The sequence below is a fragment of the Equus przewalskii genome, chromosome 7, assembly GCF_037783145.1.
Source record: "Equus przewalskii isolate Varuska chromosome 7, EquPr2, whole genome shotgun sequence".
In the NCBI taxonomy this organism is placed as follows: Eukaryota; Metazoa; Chordata; class Mammalia; order Perissodactyla; family Equidae; genus Equus; species Equus przewalskii.
This window is the reverse complement of record NC_091837.1, coordinates 75,482,000-75,505,578: the sequence shown is the minus strand read 5'-3', so window position 1 is coordinate 75,505,578 and position 23,579 is coordinate 75,482,000. Positions and strand designations below refer to the sequence as shown.

The 23,579-nt window shown below is 41.1% G+C and overlaps 1 long non-coding RNA gene across 1 annotated transcript; it reads right to left on the bottom strand.

Annotated features, from left to right (window-relative positions):
* Window positions 1-595: 595 nt before the first annotated feature.
* On the bottom strand, window positions 596-23,171 carry LOC103554979 (uncharacterized). Its single transcript, XR_545862.2, has 3 exons — window positions 22,897-23,171; window positions 20,506-20,638; window positions 596-792 (listed from the first exon to the last, which is right to left on the bottom strand). It is a non-coding gene; the product is annotated as an uncharacterized lncRNA (long non-coding RNA).
* Between the last annotated feature and the right edge of the window lie 408 nt (window positions 23,172-23,579).

Here is a 23,579-nt window from a genome sequence, read left to right as displayed (position 1 = left end):
ATTAGGCACCAAGAGCTTTGTGTGTATTGCTTCTTCAATCCTTACAACGACTACGAGATTATTCTCATTTTATACGTAAGAAAATTGAGATACTGAGGGATTCGATAAATTGCCTGGGGTCAAAGAGCGGAAAAGTGGTGGAGTCAAGATTCAAACTGTATGGCCTTGAAAAAGACCAAAGTTGGAGCCTTCCATAGAGTTCCAGGAAATCGGCAAAGTCTCCCTGCAGAAATAGAGGCCAGTTCAGCCTGAGAGCTTGCCCTGTAGGTCAGGGTAAAAATAGAGCTTCAGCAGGTGTGGGTGAGGTGAAGATCAAGTCTGAGCCCGTCTAGGAATATTCAGTGACTGGATATAACAGGCGTGTATATTTAACATTTGTGTTTCACAGTATTCTTTGTTGTCGTCGTGAGGTAAATGTACTTCATCCTGTACCATATTTAAGATCAGTGGAGGGGGCTAAGGGAAGTGTGCCTACTGCATGGCAAGGAGTGAGGGTGGGAAGCAAGTACTCCATTTGGAATATACCTACTACCTATATCAACTAGGGTTTAGGAATATGGTATTTGCAACTGACAGAAAATCCAAGTAACAAGGGTTTAACCAAAATAGGAATTTATTTTTCTTTTACATATATAAAAAATTTGAATGCCCAGGGCTGGCAGAGCAGCTTTAAGAAGTCCTCACAGACTCAGGCTCCTTCTCTCTTGATGCTCCACCATCCTCAGTGTGTAGTTTTCATCTTATGGCACAAGATGGCTGCTTGAACTCCAGCCATCACATCTACAATTCATTCTGCAGGAAGGAGGAGAAAATGGGACTCATGTATAGCACATCTGCTTACATGCCATTGACCAGAACTTAAAACTTTTGACTATGTTACATCATTATTATGATAAAGTAATCCATCTGAAAGTATTACAACTAAAGAATTAACATATAACAAAGTACTCTCTCCAAGTACCATTTTGCATGTTCAAGGGAACTTCTGGGCATATAGCACCTTCACTCCAGAATTTTACTTGTATGTAGACACCACAAAAATAGGTAGAAGAATCTTCGGGGAGTTTTCTATAAAGTTTAAAGCAAATAGGAAAGGGATCCTAGCTTGAAACTTTGGACCATCTCTTTATACATTTACTCCTAAGAAGAAGAAAAAAAAAGGCTAAATAAAGGAAAGATGCTGGTTATTGAATAAATTATAAGATGAATTGTTTTATTCCAATCTGAGGGTTTAAGAAAACACGCATGTAGAGAAAAATATACTCTATGTAAAGTAGCAAAATCTACATCTTAATGGAGGGTAGAGTCATACTTAGTAACGCAGAGAGCTAAAAGCCTTTGAAGTACAAAATATTAAAGCCTAAGTAAATTAAGCTAGTTAGTCAAAGGGCAAGATTTTATCAGTTGTTTGTTTGTTTGTTTGTTTGTTTGAATTCCAAGGAACCAGCACTGACTTGTGTTAACATAAGCGGGAAAAATTAAAACTAATTTGTTGGAAGATTATGGAGAGCTTACTAAATCCAAGAAAAAGTGAAAAGTGGAGATTACTATATCTACAGAAAACTCCCCAACAATTCATGGCTTCAGAAAAGACATTCACCCTGAAACGCGTTGGTCTCTTTAGATCCTGCAGAGTGAAGCAGCTTCAGCCATTTTTCATACTTGGTGCATTGCTCTCTAGATTCAAATTCCCAGGAAGGTTGATTCACTAAGCTTGAGTCTAGTGCAAGGAAAGGATGTGGCACCTTGATTGACAGAGCTACCAAGACTGGATACATTGGGGGTGGCGTGATTTCCCACAGAAAAATTAGGACACTCTTAGCAGGAGAAGAGGGAAGGAACGCTGCCAGGCAGAAATAACAGATGGCCGGCTACCTACATACACACAGAGAGTAGCTCAACTTGAATCTCAAAGGATGCGAAAAGCATAGAGATTCAGGTTCAGTGTGGTTAAAAAGCAAGAAGATCATAAGCAAGTCTAACTAACAGAAGTTCCTTATTTAGTTTAACAAAATTTACAGCTGGAAAGTCAGAAGGAAGGATCCCTTTGGTCCTCCAGGAATGGAAGAAAGGCAGAGAGTGAGGGAAAAAAGAAAGGGAATGAGGAGGAGAACGAAAGCGAGTGAAGGTTTTGTGCCATGGTGTGGCCCGGCTCTACTTAAAATGCTGAAATAAGGACCACTGCTTTCATTGTTTTTATAGGAGTTGTGATGCTCTTGACTAACACTGTGGCATCAGCAAATGGGGCTGCCTTAACATACCATCATGGGGATTTGATGACACATAGATGTTGCAATGGCATCACTAGGAGCCACTTATCATCCTCCCATTATTCTGAGGAGTTTGGCTGAACTGACGACAGCAAGGGCTTTAAAGGCAAAGAGGATCAGAGTCAAACCTCACTTGTTTAAACTTGGGAAAGTTATTTAATCTCTCAGTTTCCTCCTCTATATATTGGGGTTTTTCATATTTCCCCAATAGAGTACCTGTGTGTCTCAATTGCCTAGGAGACCCGGCAAGCCCTGGTCCCCAACACCACTCTGACCCCATCTTCTTCCACTTTCCTCTTTCTCACTCAGCTCCAGCCACAGTGATGATGTTCTTCAAACAGACCAGGTACCAGCTGATTGTAGAGAGCAGTGACCCAAGCAAGGAAAAGGGTTGAAGCTGATTCATCCTGGGTGATCAAAAGAGATCAACTTACGCCCAGGTGCCTATCCTTCCCGAAGCCTGAAGTTGATGAATCTTGGGGACATTTTCTGTAGATGTGCTTGTGTTAGTTTCCTATAGCTGCTGTAGGAATTACCACAAAACAATACAAATTTATTACCTTACAATTCTGCAGGTTAGAAGTCTCCTAGGGCTGAAATCAAAGCTGCATTCCTTTCTGGAGGTTCTAGGGGAGAATTTCCTGGCCTTTTCCCATTTCTGGAGGCCACCACACTCATTGGCTCATGGCCCCTTCCTCCATTGTCAAGTCCAGCAACATTGAGGCAAGTCCTTCTCACACTGCCATCTCTCTAGTTTTCTCTCTTCTGCGTCCCTCTTGTAATTGTAAGGGCTCTTAATGATTACATTGAGCCCACCTGGATAATCCAAGATATTCTCCCTATTTTAAGGTCAGCTGATCAGCAACCTTAATGCCATCTGCAATTTTAATTCCCCCTTACTGAGTAGCCTAACATATTCACAGCTCCCCGGGATTAAGATGCAGACAAACCTGGGGACCATTATTCTGCCCACTACAAAAATAATACGCAATTTCCACTCTTCCTTAGAAAACTCTCTAATATTCTTCCAATGAGTTACTTTTATTCCCTGCTTATGCTAACCCAAGTCAGTGTTGGTTGTCTCTGCCTAGATCATTCTTCCCCCGAGATATGGTACAGCTCACCCTCTTGCTCTTGTGTTTATTAAAGTGTGTCTTCTCAATGAGATCTTGATACCCCATCCTTGCCCCATGCCAGGATTCTGGAATTCCTGTCTCCTAATCAATTATTTCCACAGCTTTTATCACCTCCTAACTCACTATATGATTTACTTATTCATTATTCCTACTTTGTGTCTCCATCCACAAGAACAGTGTGTCTGGGACATCACAGGCACTCAACAAATAAATACTTGATGAATTAATGAAAAGAGTTGTTGTTAGGATTAAATAAAATTAACTGAGATGATTTGTGTGCAACACTTAGGACATTGCCTGGCACGTGGTAAGAGCTCATGGATGGTTGCTCTTATTGTTAATTCCCAAAGGTCTCTGGCTTCTGGAATTCTTCATGGAAAGTCCTTCAGCCCCAATTTGAGGCCATCACAAATCTTGCTAACAAGCCCCAAGAAACTTAACTTTTAATATTTCTTTGACTGGAAAACAAAACTTTAATTCTTTGAAAGCCACAAAAATCTTTTACACAAGGCAGTTACCACACTGGCCTTGTCTTTCTGGAAGTGTTGGGATGGAGGGACAAATCATGCATTATGCACCAACAGCTCAGTTGCTTTCCCTTTAGGGTGACGGCTCTCTGCTCCTGAAAGTGAGGGACCCTGTCCGCCTCCTCAGGATTCCAGGCTGCTGCTCCAGTGGTTACAAAGCACCGTGCAGCATTGAGGAAGGCAATCAGAAGGCCACTAAGTGAAAAAAGGCAAGAAGGAGGGAACAGCCCTCCGTGCCATGTGAGTAACGGGCTTTTTCAAATCAGCCTCCGAAGTACCACTTCCCTGAATCTGCCAGAAATGTGAGGCTTTGACCCTGAGAACCAGAGAAGTGCAGGTTTACATTCTAGGTAAAGATTTCCTTAAAGCCAGCCAGCAGCTGCAGAGCTCAGAAGAAAAAGAGGAAGACAATACATCCTCTTGCTCAGTCTGCGGTGGCAGGTGCACACCAAGGGTCACGGCCTCCAGGAGGAACTGGAGCTTGGCTGGAGAACTGTCAGTTAATCATCCAAGAGAATGCCCCTGACAGTGGGGAGAAAACTCCCATTCATTTCCTCAGGATTGTGCTGCAGCCACTAACTGCAGTGTTTCTACAAAGCAGAACTCTTTCGCTGCTTGGCACTGGGAGTCATTTGTCTGCTCCTGTGTATTGTAGGCAAACCCTCTGTTGCAGCCGGACGGGCCTAGGCCAAGTCCTCTGAACACATTTTGTGCCTTCTCTTCTCTGTTTTTGCCTCTTACTGTGCCCCATTTGGAATGCACAGCCCCTCTCTTCTCTTCTCATGTAAATTCTGTTCATTCTCCCCGGTCCCACCAAGTTCCACTTCCTCCCCGGCCACTTCTATCAAACTTTCGCCCTTTCTTTACCCCATTTTGTGAATTGAATGACCATGTATTACGTTTATAATGATAATAATAAAAACTTGGCTTAAAAAATTCCCCACTTTCCCATTTACTATCTATATAACCTTGAGCAAGTCATTTGACCTCTCTGAGCCTCTGGTTCCTATCTATAGAAGGGGGACTCCACCTACCTCGGAGCTGCTGTGAGGATTGGAGGGAATAACCCGTGAAAGCTTCTCTAGGTCACTTTGCACAAAGCAATTGCTCAGTAAAGAGCGGTTGAATCTGAAACTCTTGTCCTCTGGATGGTTCAGATGCTAAACTAGACTCTGACGTTCAGCATTCTGCCGATACGCCTTTAAATGAGTGAGTCACTCCAGCCCTTCTCTTCTCCTCCTCCTCTTCTTCTCTCTCTTCTCTTCTCCTCCTCCTCCTTCTATCTTTTTTATTCGCTGTTCACTGTTCGTCCCCTACCACATCTGGCCACTTTACAGCCACATCCCCCCAAACCACCATCACTCCAGTCTGGAAGTACATCTGATTTTGAGAATTTCACCCGGCCTAGATATCCCAGATCTAATTTCCAAGCCAGTGGGAAGTGTGGCCCAGGTCCTATCTCCTCCTCCTGCCCACTCTGACAGCCATGCAATAGAGGTCCCCAGACCTGGGCATGTTGCTACTTTGAAGAAAGTGTTCGTTGCAGGGAGAGCTCTCCCATAGCCGGACATTCTGCAAATGAACTGTCCTGGACTCTTCAAGAACTGTCGGTGCCATCAAAGTCCCTGGTTGTCCCTCCCCACCTCACAAAACAAGTCTGAGGGAAAGAGACTAAAGAGATATGAAAAGAAAAGCAACACATAACCCATGATAGGATGCTGGGCCAAAAACATATTTCTAATGGAGACTATTGGAAAATCTGTATTTGGTATGTATGCTGGATAGTAAACTTTCTGAAGGCGACCATTGTATTGAAGTTATGTAAGAGCATGTTCTTATGCTTACAAGACACGTGACTGAAGGATTCACGGGTGAAGTTCCAGATAATGATGTCTACAGCTAATCCTCAAATGGTTCAGGAAAAGAAAGAGGGAGAAAGCAAATCTGGCAACATGCTCACAACTGATGAAACTAGGTGAGTCTTAGATGTTAATTTTACTACTCTCCTGGCTCTGTTCTGTCTTTCTGGTCAGCAGGTTCGCTCCCCTTTATCCCTCAGAAGTTAATCTCCCGGACAGCTTCTGGCCTCAGAGTCCAGTAGGTTTTCTGCTTCCTCCTTGGTTGTTACTATGTTTTGTGTTTTGTTGTCCCACCTGTGATATATGGAGTACTCACCTTGTTTTTCAGGATGGCTATGTCTTTTATTATTTTCCCCAATTTTGAGGAGAAAAGTTGTTTTTTTTTGAGGAAGATTAGCCCTGAGCTAACATCTGCCGCCAATCTGCCTCTTTTTGCTGAGGAAGACTGGCCCTGAGCTAACACCCATGCCCATCTTCCTCTACTTTATATGTAGGACGCCTACCACAGCATGGCTTGCCAAGCGGTGCTATTTCCGCACCCGGATCTGAACTGGCGAACCCAGGCCGCCGAAGTGGAACGTGTGCACTTAACCGCTGTGCCACCAGGCCGGCCCCTAGATCAGTAGTAAAATTAACATCTAAGACTCACCTAGTTTCATCAGTTGTGAACGTGTTGCCAGATTTGCTTTCTCCCTCTTTTTTTTCCTGAACTATTTGAGGATTAGCTGTAGACATCATTATCTAGAACTCTACCCATAAACCCTTCAGTCACGTATCTTGTAAGCATAAGAACATTCTCCTACATAACTTCAATACAACGGTCGCCTTCAGAAAGTTTACTATCCAGCATACATACCAAATACAGATTTTCCAAGAGTATCCTTTATAAATATGTTTTTGCCCAGCATCCTATCATGGGTTATGTGTTGCTTTTCTTTTCATATCTCTTTAGTCTCTTTCCCTCAGACTTGTTTTGTGGGGTGGGGAGGGGCAACCAGGGACTTTGATGGCACCGACGGTTCTTGAAGAGTCCAGGACAGTTAGTTTGCAGAATATCCCCAATTTGGATTAGTTTGATTGTTTTATTATCATTTGGTTCAAGTAAAGCATTTTTTGTCAGAGTCCCATGTTGGTGATATTGGCCACTTCTTACTGCTTGACATCAGGGGGCACATGATATCAGTTTGTTGCTATGGTTTTTAAATAAATATTTTACTACTTGATTTTTCTGTTTTGGGTTGGGTAGGGAATTCTGCATGACTTCGCAGCAGCATGGTGAGTGGAACCCCTGATAGCTTTTACTGTTGCCCTAGGATTGCTTTAGTCAGTTTGCATATTTTTTAAATACATTGATGGAAGTCATTTTGAAAATCTCACACCATTGTCCTCTTAAATCCAAGGACAGTGATGAGAAACTGAATGATGACTCCTTGTTTTTGTTTCTTATTCTTATTCTTATGTGAAGAAGCTCTTGTTTTCTTTCTGCGTCACTTTAGGACATCTCTTGCTGTGCTGAAATGTGTCCTCCATTCGTCTAGATGTGGGTAATAATGTTTTATTCTGACCAGCGCTCAGTGGGCCCTTTCAGTTTACCACTTTTTTTTCACAAGGCAATGCAGTTTTATGATATATTTTTGAAAAATGCTTGGCTCTGCCTCCCATGTTACCAATCGAGATGTTCAATCCTTGATGCCATTGTTTTGTCATTGTCCGTCATCCCTCCACACCCCAGCAATGTTCTCACTCTCCTCCTTACCCACTTTAGTCTATTTTGATTCCTGGCAAACATTTGTCCTTGCCCCATTTTCTGCTTATTGTATTTAGTTGGCAAACTCAAGCCCTCACTAAATTCAATTACCAACATACTTTCCTCCTCAACCTAAACAACTGAACATTGTCAGAGAAAAAGAAAACATTTGTGCTGACAGTTCTTATTTAAAATTCCATACCACAGACCTCCAGTGGGCACTCAATCAGCGCTCCTATGACACTTCCCTGGTGTATTTGCTGTACTCTTCTCCAAAACAACTATTTCATGCTCTCCTCTCTCTCAGCAGACTACCTTACCCTCGACTCTGCCTCTCCATCAACTTGTAACTTCACCACTTACTTTCTTCAGGAAATTGAATCAAGCAACAGGTAACTTATCTACTGGCATCCATACCTACTCATTTCCTTTGGTCTTCTTTCCTGCTTCAGTAGATGGACGACGTGAGTTCCTGCTCCAATGTTACTATTGCATGTCTCTATTCTCCTTCCCGACAAACCTTCTCTGTGGTGATTATCTCAGCTAACACTCTGCTCTTTCTCCCTCATTAACTCCCTTCCTTACTGCTCTCCGCAAATTGCTCTTGTCAATATCCCCAATAATCTTAATATTGTGCAAGCTGGCTGCCATTTCTTTGTCTTCGTCTTGCTTGATGCCTCAGCCAAAGTGACCACGTCTTCCTTCTTGAAACATTGTTTTTCTCTTGGAGACACTGTGCATGCTGATTTTCCTACTCCCTATCTGGCTGCTTTTCCTTGGCAGTACTCTCAATTTTGGAGTATCTCAAGGATCTCATCTGGTCCCCAATGCTTGAGATACCACCTTTGTGTCAAACACACACACACACACACACATCCATTTCTGACCTCTTTTTCTTTTTCTTTTTTAAAGATTGGCACCTGAGCTAACAACTGTTGCCAATCTTCTTTTTTTTTTCCTACTTTTTCTCCCCAAATTCCCCAAGTACATAGTTGTATATTTTAGTTGTGGGTCCTTCTAGTTGTGGTATGTGGGACGCCACGTCAACGTGGCCTGCTGAGCAGTGCCATGTCCACGCCCAGGATCCGAACCGGCGAAACCCTGGGCTGCGGAAGCAGAGCATGCAAACTTAACCACTTGGCCACGGGGCTGGCCCTATGACCTCTCTTCTGATCTCCAGAGTTGAATAGCCAACTGACTATCAGACATCTTCACTTGGACATCTCGAATTTAACATATTGAAACAGAACTCTTGCTTTCCACCCCGCTCAAGCTTTATGTTCTCTTAGATTTAGCATTTCATGGAATGGAACCAGCATTAACCCAGTTTTTCAGATGTAAAGCCTAGAAGTGTTTCTTGTATTCGATCTTTCCCTTCCTCTCTACATCTAACTCATCATCAAGTTCTGTTGAATATACCCTTAAAACATAACCCAAGTCTGTCCCTTTCTTTCCATTTCCACTACTGTTACATTGTCCTAGTGATTCTCAACCCTGGATGGACACTAGGGTTCCCTGGCAAGCTTTTAAAATTTGTTTAGTCTCTCTCCAGAACAATTCAATTGCAGTCTCTGGGGCAGGAACTGATCCTTGTTTAGTTTTGCTTTTTTCCCCCAGAGTTCTCCAGGTAGTCCTGCTGCATCCAAGCTGGAGACCATGGTCTTCCTCCAGGCCTCTTAAGTGGTCTCCCAATTTCTATTCCCCACCTTTCCTCCATCGTTTGCAATCTAGCAGCCAGAGCAAGCTTTAAAAGCTATAAATTATTTCAATTCACTCCCTTGTTTGGAACCTGCTCAGGACTTCCCATCATACTTAGAATAAAATTCAAATTCCTTATAAGAACCACAGGGTATATCCCTTGCTGAGCGTGCAACTATCATCTTGAGCATCTCTCTACCTTACTCATCCTCTGCCCAGTCTACTAACCATTCTACTCGTTGACCACCCTAAGCTTATTCTCATTGTTATGCTTGGAACCAGCTATCCTTTCTGTCTGGAATGTTCCTTCCCCAGACATTCACGTCATTCAGGTCTCAGTTTAATAAAACCTCCTTAGAGATGACCATTCAGTTTTATTTTCTTTGATTCAGGTCACTAGCTAACATTTTATTTTTCACTTTATTATTTGTCTTATTATTCTTTCTGTTAGAAGAGATTAGTGACCTTTTCTACTTTTTTTTACTTAAATCAATGCTTGATTCATAATAAACCCTTCATATCTATTGTAGAAAGAATGATTTGCTTTTCAGTAGTGCTCATTCTGCTATTGATTTTTTAAATTTAAATTTTATTGTTGTTAACTATATACTCGACATGGTTTAAAGAATTGACTAACTCTTTAAGAATTTTAGCCTCAATTTTTTTTTTCAAAGGAGGGCGTCAAAGAAGTCATTTCAAACAGTCAAGGTATGAAGTGGCTCAGAACCCCAGTATTCATGGGGCTGCAGCTTTCTCTGGGTCGCTAATAGAGCTGGGTGGGTGGTGAAATCATTCTTTGGGCTGGGTTCAGTGACAAGAGAAACACAGGGGTCTTGGGGAAAACTGGGACTGGGTAGGGAACTTGGGTTTGTTCTCATTTGTCCCTAAACTGTGTGACCTTGAGGAAGTCACTTAACCCTGATGAACCTCACTGCTTTCATCTTTAAACAGGGACATTGGGAATGAAGGTCAACAAATTCACAGCCAACCAACTTCCACATTCCCTCCCGGGCCAGTGCCATCATGGCACTCTCTCCCAGTAAGGCCAGATATAGACTGAGAATTATTCTAAACACTAGTTCCAAGAAGCCCCTGTCAATTTTTAGAGCTGCAAAAGGAGATGAAATCTATTTACCATCCTGCAGATATAATTTTGACCTTCAATGATGTGATGAGATTGTAGTGATCTGAAAGAGGTGATCTAGAGACTATCTTGAAGGGTTAGGGGATGGCAAACTCACCATAGTAAAGCATGGATGATGCTAGAGTACCAGCCCCATAAGGGCAAAATTTTGGTTTGTTTGGTGCATTGATGTATCTCCAGATCAGTGCCTGGGCATAAAGTGAAAATTCAATAAATGATTGTGGAGTGAATACGTTTTCTCATCCCAAAGGCTTTCTCATATTTTGTCAACTCACGTGACCTGTGAAGATGCTGATCAAGTCTAGGTTTAGTTCCAATAATGAGAAAGGGAGAGAGAGAGAGAAAGAACAAGAACCTGGATGAGGGCTGGTTGTCTTCACAGAGAGCACATGCCTGCCTCCTAGGTGTGCCAGACCCTCTTATTGCAGGATCCCTGGCTCTGGGAAGACATTCAAGCTGTGTCTACACTAAGGCCTACAAACTGAACAGCCTGCAGGGCCCAGGCAGGAGATATCTGTTAGTGAATAGGCTGGCAGGGTCTATGATAAATTGAAGATCCGTGTTCCACCTAAAGCAGATACTCAACTCTTGTCTGTTGTGGGAATGTAGGTCCAGAGTTATCAGATGATGAATTTTTTTTCAAAGAAGTCAAGAAATTAGAATTTTTAAAGTGAAAATTCTTTGATTTTATTTTTAAAAGTTAGCAACTAATTAACTTAAAAAGTTTTAAAAACCCACTGTGCTGAAGAAGCAAAACATGTCTATAGACCGGATATACAACCTTTGGCCTAAACGTACAAATTTGTTTGTAAAATTTACCATTTTAATTTAGCAAGTGGTTATTTTGAAAAATCATCAGACAGATTCAATCAAGCAACTACATCATAACCAAGAACCAAGTAATTCAAAATAAACTGTTTGACTAGATTTAGGCTTTAAAAAATATCTTTTCTAAAATGTCATGGAAATATAGACAAGTGAAATAACACCTCTAGAGATTTCAAAACCAAAAACATCTTAGCTTCTAAATGAGCAAAGGTGTAACTGAAATGAGATTCATGTGTGTATATATGTATATATATTTTCACCCAGGCTTATATATAAGCCTATAACTTTTTGTGATATACAAATAATTTCTCCTTACTTTGCTTTTTATAACTTTCTGGTCTGAGGCAACATAAAACAATAATATCCCACAATATAACACTCGTTTAAAATTTTTCTATAAGTAACATTATTTAAAATACATAATGTGGGTCTTCAGAGTGACAGAAATCTTACAAATTAATTGTTATCATTATTTCTGGTAATAGTAATGATAACATTTAGCACTTGGTACTAAGTTGAAAAACGTTTCTCTAATATAACCTGGCTTCAACTTGTGTGTTTGCATTTTTCTTGTGCTATTAAAGCTGAAAGATCTAACTCAGATAAAGGTGCAGTGCAGATAGTAGGATAAGTGCTCCCAAGTTTACACTTTTCATTAGATGCCAACTTAATTTAGGTTTCAAGAGCTCAGGGGAGAAGTGGCCCTCAGTTGCCATGTGCCATTTCAAGTTACGTAAGGTCTCACCACAGGTTCCATTTTTAGCTACATTAATAAAAGGGATTGTTCATCATTATACCAGCTTAGCAGGCACAAATCACACACTGGGTCAAACCTTGAGGGAAACTGAAATGATTCATTCTATTAATCCTTGGCTCCGGAAGTCCTGCTAACTCTTGCCTCTTACATGGAGATGCAAAGTTGAGCACTCAGAGATGGAACATCTCTTGCTCTACTTTACTGACTTTGCTGTTGAAATATCATATTTAGAACTTTATTTTGGCCACATAAGAAGCTGCCATGATACTATGCCTAGAAAAACAAGAAAACATGCTCTCGAGTATTGTTGCGCAAAGCAGATTATTGCAAAGCAGTGTGGTTCAAAATGCAAGGACTTAAAACACCATGGTGACCAGGCTTACATCTGTTCCAACTGCCCCAGTGCCCTCTTCAGGCACCTCTAGGTGGTGGAGACGGGAGCTCACAGAAGCTGAAGCGATGGCCCCTGCCTGTGAAGAAACCTCCTCCCCTTGCGTCAGCAGGTAGCACTCAGCATCCGGGGTATGACGGGGCTGCTGTTCCCACCAGCCTGTTGTGTGCTTAGTCAGGGATTTCGCCCAACAACTGGATTTGGAATATATTTACAGGCTATTTTCAAGACAGCTGGAGCAATGAGTGAGAGATCAAGACTCAGTTACGGCAGATGAAAGAACGGGAACTTTGAATGCTCAGCTGAAGCTTCTCCAGATTCATCCCTTTTTAGGTGACAAACTCAACTGGATTTCTTCTAGACAAACCAAGTCTCCTGGCTCCCAGGGTTACCCAGGCCAAATATACTGTGGGCCCTTTCCTGTGGCATGGGACACAGAGAGGGGCAATTTGGGGGAGGTGGAGAGAGGAAGAAGAAAGACTTGGTCATCTTTTCCAAAGCATTCTTGAGGAGCAGGAGGATCTTAATATATAGATGGTGAATGCGTGCCTTGATTGCATTTTCTTTTCAAGCAGCATAAAAGCAGCTTTGGTGTAGTAGGAGAGATAATTGGAAGAAGGGACATAATAAACACTTTAGTCAACAATGGGATACCTTGATGTGGGTTATTCACTTTATGTATTATCTACAGCAGCTCTTGGGCATTTTTCTACTTCTCAGCTGCAGCCCCACAAGTCAGTCCTTTGAAGTTGGGCCTAATTAAGAAGAGGGTTGGAGTGAGACATAGCTGGGATATGAGTGTGTCTAAGCCTGTGAATGTTGAAGAAATGCAGAATCCTCTGATTTGCCTTTACTGAAGAAGGTAGTGAGTTACTGTGGCTAGGATCCATGCTTGTTGTGTTAGCTTAGGCAAGTTTTTAGCTTCTGTGACCCTGAATTCCTCACCTGTGAAATAGGAACAATAATATCGGCTTTGAAGGGTTGTGACTAGTAAATGAGATAATATATAAAAAGTGCTTTCCACTTGCCTGGCATGAAGTAGGTACTCACGAAATGGTAGATGCTATATTTACCCTAACTTTGGACAGTAGGAAAAAAGTCATTCCAGTTAGTGCTAATGCTATTTTACCAATATTCATTTTAGTCTACCTGTGGATTATATTCCTTTATGTCTTTTCTCTCTCATCTTATCAATATCTTCTTTGATTTATTTTTAATATTTGGGTGAGGAGGCACCGCTTTATTGATGGTTCACTTTCCTTTTTTCTCATTTTAAAATTTATCAATAAGACTGGGTTTCAAGTCACAGAAGGATGAGATCCTTGTCCACAACTAAGTCCCAATACATTTTTACATTTTAATAGGGCATATCCCAATTATTCCCCCAATGCCAGGGGAAAGAAAGGAAGAGGTGCTGATTAAAGAAGCAGAGTCTTGAGACGGATTGTCTAAATAGAGTCCCTCTGCTTGTACACTGATTCTTTGTTTGACTTTAGCCAAATCTCCATGCTGGCAGAGGTAATCTAAGCCAAACGAACTGAGTGAACATCTGAAGTACTGACCATTTTTATCTAGGGTGTATGTCCTCCTAAATTGTTCACGTGATTGGGGTTGGCCCCGTGGCCGAGTGGTTAAGTTCGCACACTCCGCTGCAGGCGGCCCAGTGTTTCGTTGGTTCGAATCCTGGGCGCGGACATGGCACTGCTCATCAGACCACGCTGAGGCAGCGTCCCACATACCACAACTAGAAGAACCCACAACGAAGAATATACAACTATGTACCGGGGGGCTTTGGGGAGAAAAAGGAAATAATAAAAATCTTAAAAAAAAAAAAAATTGTTCACGTGATTTTATACCCATTTTTGTCTCCCAATTGCATGTGCATGTTAGATTCTTTGGGAGCATCTATCTGCATTGATTAATTAGTTAGTTTATTCATCCAGTAAATATGTCCAGTAAGTATTTACTGAGTGTAGACTACTTATAAAACACTGTAATCGATTTTGGAGAAGCCTGGAATATTAAGATGTTTAAGATATGAGTGGTATATATATTGTAGGAGTCAATATATGTAAATGCTTATATATGGGAGAAAGTTCTAAATGCAACGAGAGCATCAGTGAGTGTTCTAGGGGGAGATCATACTTGCTCAGGATGGAGATTTGGAATGGCTTCCTAGAAGTGGCATCTGATGGAGGCTTTGAATGAAGGTTTGGACATCCAGAGGTAATGATGATCCAGAGTCCCGGGGCAATGGAGGCAGAGAGAGCAGTATAACCAATGCAGAGAGCCAGCCACATGCAAGGCCTGTGCTGGGGACATTAGGTCCTTGCCCTGCTTTACTTTCTGTCCCTGTTTGTGATCTCTTTGTATAGAGATGTTTTTAAAAGTAAAAGAGCAATAAAGAAAATAAAAACTTAAAATACAAAGTGTATTCATATCTATCATACAAAGAACAGTACATCTGAAGTTTTCCAAAATGAATGATCTGACAGTGCAGATTGGAACATGTTAGTATTGCACTGAGTCCAAAATGCTCAGCTAAGATGAGTAACAGTTCCCATCTTGAGAGATGGACAAATGATTCCCTCTATGGCCTCGGACCTCTCCAATAGGTATTTAAATTCCTTGGCAGGTCAGATGTGGGAGGCTTTCTTTGCAGAGGTCGCCAACTTCACCAAATCTCAAAATCCCGAAACGAAGCACATGTACCATAGTAGATACTCTCCACAACAGCACCTTGTCTATTCCAAGGCATTAGAACCAACCTATCCAACTGTGCCTTGTGTTGTTGCCTAGTACAGTATTTCATGTGTGAGTACTATTTTCCCTGCTAGATTAAAGCATCCTTGAGAACATATCTTTCCCCTCCCTCTATATCTTGAAGGATGGTGTTGGGCAGCCTCAGTACTCATCAATATCTGTTTATTGATGACTTTTCACAAGAGAGCTATGACCATGCTTCATTTTTATGATGTTCTGTGTTTGCTTTTGTTTCATATAGAACGGTGAGTGCCCTACAGGACTGAGTATCCAGTGAATGTGAGTTGACTCAAAGTTAAAATAGGATTTAGCCCAAGTCCAGCCTGCTTTTGGCTTGTAAAAACAAAATTCTCTTTCTAATTTTTGTGAACTCCCTCTAGAACTACAAAGCTGCTACCAGAAAAGGTTATCCAATTTAATCAAACTCACGATACTTCAGTTCAAGTTACCAAATATTGTGCATAAACCAATTAGCCAACTGAACATGACTAGGGCAGGTGAATAAGTCCCGAGCCCTCTAAACTTCCCATAAGGTCATCTGGAACAGTATTAGCACTTGACTCAAGGCTTAATATGGGAAAAGTGAGCCATTGAGAAGCCACACACTAGCCAGGCTGGCTTTGGGGAGAAGAATTGGTTACTCCTGTATGGGTAGGACCATTGACTTCTGTGGTGTACAGCTTACACATACTCTAGGCTTTAAAGCTCTGAAGGAAGGTTGGCCTTGGTTAGGGCATGGGGGTTGTGTGCCCAAAGTAACCAGGACATTGATCCAGTGATTCTCCAGGGAAATCTTGGCTGACTCTTTGTGCTCCCCAGAGGCCATCTGCTGCTTTTCTCAAAGAACTTGCTGCCAGCAGCCTGTCCTGGGAGTCTTGGCACTCAACAAACTCCCCTTCAATCTAAATTATCTTGGATAAAGGAAAATCCTAGCCATGGGTGAAGTAGACTCTTTTCCTCTTTTGAATTTTGGGAACATTTTATCCACCTGCTATAAAGGAAGTTTCGTATGTCATTTTCCCCCCAAAAGGAAAAATTCCACTCAAAATAATCCTCCCCCAAGAAGTGAGCATTGGTTGGGTATCATATACTCAGTGGAACTGGCAAGCATAGAGGGTCTTAAGACTGCATGTGTACTCAGAGCCTGCCAGTTCTGTGACTCATGACATGGCAGAGGCTGAGTTGGCAGCAAAGCCCTGTCCCAACCAAATGTCTCCTGCCTGCACAGTCTAATCCTCTACCCACTTCTGAAAGAGTGTGGTCTCTGGAAGCTCACGCAGTCTCTTCCCTGTTTAGTTACATTTCTTCATTTACAGATGTTCAGGTTTGCCAGTGTATAAGATGCTTTTTAAGTGCCATATGCAAAATGTGAACTTAACCATCACTGTCATATTTGATGAGAGAACCTTACTCTAGCGTGTGACTTTAACAGCGACACACTTGCAGAACTCTTTATTGACCCTTCTCTTCCTCTCCAGCTCTGATGTTGGGGTGGAAGGAAAATTAAACTGTGACCTGAATTCTACAATAGTGCTCTTGGATCCAACCACTTTTTGACACAAATTCTCTGATCGTGGTAGAGTGACCCCTGGGCACTCCTTGCCTGTGCCTATATCCAGCTTTTGCTCTTGCTGTTCTCCTTGCCTGGAGTTCCCTTCCTCCTCTCTGCTAATCTAGTCCCTTACTACCCTTAGAGGCCCCCCTGAAGTACATGATCCCAGCTCTACACAATCCTTCATTTGTGGAATCATCAAGTTTGGAGGTTGGGAAACAAAGTGTGGACTGCCAACTGGACCAGGCCCATCATGTAATGGTTATCTTATTCATGAGAATGAATGTGTGGCTGGAGCCCAGATTGTCAGCCAATCGAAAGGCAGTTGTGGGGTTTAGAATCTATGCACATGGATTAAGAATAATGTTCGGTATGCTAGGCTGCTCAGAGAGCAAAAGCAGCAGAATTTGACATACACGAAGAATCTTAGAAAGTACTTTAGAAATCAGCTTTCATTCTTTACAAAAGATCCTGAAGCCAAAGGAGTTAGGTGGCATTCCCAAGGTCACAAGATATTGAGAGACAGAGCCAGGACCAGAGCTCAGAGAATGCAGGCTTCCAGAAATTTCCATCTGTATTTCATTCAGCTATACAAGCATTAGGATGTATGCAGAGTTTCTGACTCAATAGACTTCAAGAATCACGTTTTAACAAATACCCTAAGTGTGTCTGATACACAATAAATTTTGGAAATAGCAAGTCTCGGTTTTCTGGTGAATTCTCATTGTTGTGTCATACGGGCTGGACTATTTAATTTGGTTCTTATTTATCATTTTTAACATTTTGTGATGTGTGTGTACGTATGCGTACATATATAGATGAATTTTCTTTAACATATCAAGGTTTAGGTGTTCTCCTTTTCAAAATTCTTACTTTGAGAGGCTCTGCCATTATCCCAGTGGCTCTTATGGAATTTACCTGAAAGAATTACTTTCAGAGCCTAGGACGCTTATCATCCATGCATCCTTCTCCTTTTCCTCCTCCTCTCTCTCCTCTCCCTCCCTCCCTCCCTCCCTCTCTCCTTCCCTCTCCCTCTCCACCTCCCTTTCTTCCTTTCTACCTTCCTTCCTTCCCCTCCCTTCTCTTTCTCTTCCTCTTCTTCTTCTGGTCCTTTGTGAGTTGATTTTGTTATTTTAGGAATAACAAATTGTTCAGTGACTACTTTAGGAAACAAGGTGGATGATCATAGTGGACCACATTAGATAAAATTATGATGTGATGGCGAAGTAATGAGATTAATTTTCTACACATAATTAGTGAATATCTATCAAGGGCCCACTATATACACCACCCTAATCCAGGAGTGAGCAAACTCCAACAGCTCAGAGTCTTAAAACACAGCAAAATAAAAAGATAGTGCAATGCCTGGAGCCAGCCCTGCTGCTGAGATACACAGAGGAACTTGAGGAGTATCTGGAAAGTGCCTTTGAGTCCAGGGCTGACAGTAGAGAGGCTGCAAACTGGTTCTGAGAGAAAATGTTCGAGGAGGAACCCCAGATATGTTTTGAGCAATGATGGGATTGTGGCATAATGCATGGCTCCTCAAGGTAGAAACTCCATTTGGAAATGTAAAATCGTTTCATTACAAAACAAATCACTTTGTTCTATAACCATATTTTAAATGTCTAAAACGAGATAATGAGCCATTGGAGTTTGTGCTGACATTGATCGCTTGAAGATATCCTTAAGGCAGCCTATCTAAAACCCAACTTGGAATCACTCTAAGTGAACCCATTTTTCCCTCAGTGCTTTCTACTCAATAGCTCAAAGCAGAGTCCCATGAGCAATCCCTGATGTCTCTTTGATCCTCTACTCTTGTCTGATCAATCACGGAGCCTGTCCACTTTACTTCCTAGGTATTTTTTGAACCATTTGCTTCTCTCCATCTCTACTGCCACCACCCTGATTCAAGCCACCGCTGTTTCTTCCTTAGATTTGCACAATCACCTCCAAACTGCTCTCCCAGTTTCTGCTGTGGATCCCCTCCAATCTATTCACCATATTATAGGCTGAGAAATCTTTTTAAATGCCAATCGGGTCATATCACTTTCACTCTTAAAACAACGCTCTTTGGATAAAGATCAGCATCCTCTGGATGGCCTAACGGTGTTGAATGATAAGGCCTTTCTTTACCCCTCAGCCAAATCAGCAGCCCCATAGCCTCTGTTCTTTGTTGCAACCACACTGGTCTTTCTGTTCCTGAAACTTGCCGTGCTTCCTTCCACCTTGGAGATCTCTCCCTCCTCACTTCCTTCCCGTGGTTAAATGCCTACTCACTCTTCACCTCTCAGTACTGAGTTCCCACACTGAACCACACCCTTCTGTTTTAGTCTCCTAGTTCCCTGAGCTTTGTTTTCATGACACTTATTACAGTTTGTTAGTTTGACCATGTAATCATTTGATTAAATTCTTTCTTCTCTACTAGACTATAGGATTTATGACATCTGGGCCCATATTTGCATTTGCTTACCATGACTTCCTGGGGACTAGCATTGTGCCTGTCATCTAGTAGATGCCCAATAAATATATCCAGCTAGAAGGAATGTATTGAATCTTTCAGTAATGCAAAAAGGGATATATCTCTGGAAGCACCAAATAGTAGAAATAAGTTCTGGTTCAATAAAATCCAAATAAACACAAGTAGTAAGTAAACAAGGGTTATGTGGCATGCTGTATTAAATATGTACACTTCTAGAGAGATACCCTCCTGATACACACACAAAAACTACTGACAAAGCAAGAAATATAATATGTGAAAATGGAGGCAAGAATTCTTCCCCCCAACTTTTATATCACATATATATACACACAAATATACATAATATATATATACACGTATTGAAAATATTATTTAATGAACCATGTGTACCCACTGTTTAGATACAATTATTGACATTTTGCTATATTTGCTTTATATCTTTGTGTGTGTGTTACAATTTGAGTAAGTTACATTTATCTCAAAGAGATAATTCAGCAAATATCTCCTATGTATAAAACCTTTTACCTGCATACTTACAAGATCATTATAATCTAAGAAAATATGCAGTAAAAATAAGCAATAATGGCTAAAGTAATCTAATAGCCAATCTAAATTTAAATTTCCCCAGTTGTACACAAAATGTCTTATAGCTGTTTGTATCAAACAAGAATCCAAAGGTCACACGTTGCTTGTTGTTGTTGTGTTTCTTTAGTATCCTTTAATCTACAATAGTCCCTTGCTTTTCAAAGTTCACTACATTGACTTTTTGAAGTGACTAGACCATTGTGTTGGACTACAATCCATCCTGGATTAGTCTGATTGTTTCCTGTTGGAGTTACTTATGTTGTTCTTCTATTTCCTGCAAGTTATGTTTAAAGCCTTGATTAGAACTAGGTTAGACATTGTTAACAAGAAGATCTCACAGATGTTGCTTACTACTGTACATTGCATCTCAGAACATTATTGAGAGGGTTCTACTATTAGTGATGCTAAAATAAGATGGCCAGATCCTTCCATTGTAAAGATTTCTCTTTTTTCTTTGCAATTAGCAAGCAACCTATGGGATGACATGTGACACCTTGGAACTAGCTTTTCCACCCCAAAACATTTTATTCAACAGTGTTGGCCCCCATTGATGTTCCTTGTCTGAATCAAAGCTTTCACGGGTGGGGTGTTAGACTGCGAAATGGTGATTTTTAAAATTTCTATCATTCCTTCTACTTTAATTAGTTGACATTCATTTGTAAAGAGAAGCTTTCCCACATCAACTGGGGATAAGTTAAAATTCCTCTTTAAAGATGCTAAAATGGTTAATTCTTTGTGAGAAATATTCCAAGTGGATGAGTCAACATACCTTAACATAGCATTTGGAGTGGTTGTTTCAAGGAGTTGGCTCACTGGTGATCTGCAGGAGTGCATATGCCCAAGCCAATTATGGTGCTGTGGTCAATGATCCGTGAATTTCAAATTCTAATTAAGTCTTGACGCTTTAGGTTAGAATGATGCAAAAGTTCATTAAAGATTACTGAGTCTATACTACCTATTTTGAAAATACTGTATCTGTGTATTTAGTCAATTATTGTTGTAGGTGACCAAGTAAATTCTGTGCATTCTTAAGAAGGCTCGCAACTCAATATTTACATAAACAGCCTAGAATGGGTAGAATATCAAGTAATTAATAGACATTTTTAAATGACAAAAATATCCATATTTAGGAAGTTAATTATGTATTTATGTGATATGGATGGATGGACAACTGATAGGTATTTTTTAAAGTTCATTGTTTCATATCTTTGCAGAGACTTACTATGGTTTGTAACAAGCCATGATGGTAGACTCATGTCACGTCACCTTTGGCAGGCAGAGCAATGGGTCCCTCTTTTCATCCTGACTAGCATCCAATGAATTTCTCATTCGGGCTTTCCCCTCCTTCAAAGAGTTGAGGGGAATAAATCTACGACAGCCAAAACTGTGTGCTGAAGGAAGTGTCATGCTTTCAACTCCCTGAATTCAAGCCGGAAACAATAGAAACCCAGAGTCAAGAATGGCAGCCTCTCTTCTGGTTCAGGATGTTAGAATTTGTAAGTGAGGCACATTCATGAAAATTAAAATGAGGCTGTCAGTTCAGATGGGAATCCCAAAACAGCTTTTCTCACTTTTTCGCTTATCATCATTTATTGAAAACGGACTTCTTGGGAATTTATTATTTATTTAGTTTCAGATATCTCTATTGTCTTTCATCTAGAGGCATGGTATTTTTTAGAAGGTTTAAAATAGAAGATCTGTGTGTACCACAGGCTATTTTTTTTAAGTTGTATCAATTAGCATGAGTTGCTAAAAATCCCTGAGTAAAATAAGAAAAAAATTATTTCTTGAGCTGATTATGTGCTCTGTGGTGTGCTGATACATTGATGATAAAATAATGAATTTTTGATAAGTAGCGTTATTCATCAGAAGAAATCTGATCTTTGGCACACAGAGAGTTGGTTGACTTCAGGGATGCAGGAGAAGCAAAAACCACAGTCCCCTTCAGCAATAGTTCTCGCCACGTAACTTTTGTATATAATGACTTAATCGAAATTAATTTAACTGACATTTATAGAACTGTATTGGTCATGACAGGCTAGGCAAACTGCAGAAATAGACAACTCCAAAATCACAGCGGCTTACTCCAGCAAAAGTTTGTACCTTGCCTACAGCATCAGGTACTCTTCTCATGTTTTACCTGTCTTATGTTCTTTAATGCTTTGAATGGCTTATGAAGCTACAGCATTATCATCATCCCCATTTACAGATAAGGAAACTGAAGGCTGGAGAGATTAAGTAAACTGCTCAAGATTGCACAGCTGGAAAGTGGAGCAGCTGGGCATTGAACTCAGGCATCCTGAGCCTTCTCTCTTCACCTCTCCACTCTGCTTCCTCCTGGTTTAGGCATGGGAGCCAGGGAACAGTTTGATGCAAGGGAAAGAAATAGGCTCATCAAGGAGGTATCTGCAAGTAGGGATGACACAGATGTGCACACAGCTAGGTTGGAATCTTATCTCTGCCAGTTATTAGCTATGTCTTTGGCATTACCTGTCTGGCTTTAGTTTCTTCATCTGGAAAATGAGAGTGAATAAAATCTATTCCATTGTGTGTGGGTGGGTGGGTGGGTGTGTGCGCAGACACACACACTCGTGAGCCTGAGAGAGAGGAAGCAGAAGGTCTGATACTTAATAAAGTTCTATTGCCTTGTGATGGTTTCCTTTCAAATTTCATGCAAGAGCATTTTAAGTGGCCTTTTAGGTTTCCAAATTATGGATTTTGATATCTGTATGTCTCTTCTCATTCTCTACTTACATTCTCCAAAGCAAGTTTTTTAAATCACTGAGAGAGCCAAATCAAATCTGTGCTCCGAGAACACGAGCTGTCACCTTGCATAACCGACGTCCTCAGGAATAATGATGTGTGAGGACTAATCTATGTCTTATAGAAAGAGAACTTTACAAAAATGACTCTTTCTTTTCCTATTGTGAGGTAAAGACAAACTCAGTCTACAAGCATTCAGATACTTGGCTATTTTCAGTGACAAAAAAATCTCCAGGGGAGAATTTACATCAGAAACTCTCTTCTAATAGTTCTGTCTCCAATGCCCATTTCTGAGGTGGTTATGACTTTTATGAGCCTTGCATTTGAACCCGAGGCTGAGGCAGACAAGAGGCCCCTCCCTTCCCCCAGTGGCCGTATTTGTAAGCCCCACACCTACCTCCTATCCAGAAGTCCTCCTGACAAGAATTCTGGCTCAAACAGGTGTTCTTCTGTTTCCTCCAGGATTAAGTATAGAGATGTGAAAGCCAGCAAGGTGGACATGACTGCCTTAGGACCTGAGTTTGTTTCTCAGCTATCCAGGCTTGGTTCATCCAGGGCCTCAAAATATGGGGCAGAAACCTGGCTTAGATGCTGTTCATTGTATTAGAAAAAGGATAGCCAGTAGAAGGAAGGGGAAGAATTCTTCCCCGGAGCAGTCTTTACCCAGGGAACAGACTGTTTGGATCCTAAGACCTTAGGAGGGAGGTTTTACTGGAAATTGGCCAGTTGTGGCTATTGTGTGTTCCTCAGATTAGAGAGCAGATGAAAGTATAATTATGTTGTTCTCATTCTTCTTAAGTTAAAAATAAAGAAAAAACCTCTCACATCTAAGTATTTGGTGAGACTGTCAGAAGAACAGACAGCTGAGGCTTTCCTTAATTCCTCTATCCCAGCTCCTCCACTGGCACTTCATGTGGTCCAAAGGCCAGTGATTCATACTTCCAACTAATTCATCTTGTCCTGTGGGGAAGTATTCAGTTTGAAGTGTCCTGAACATGCTTTCAGCGGAAATAAATTTGAGTGCAAGATAGATAAGTCTGTAAAACTCAAAACTATGAGAGAGAAGCTTAAATTTGGGGA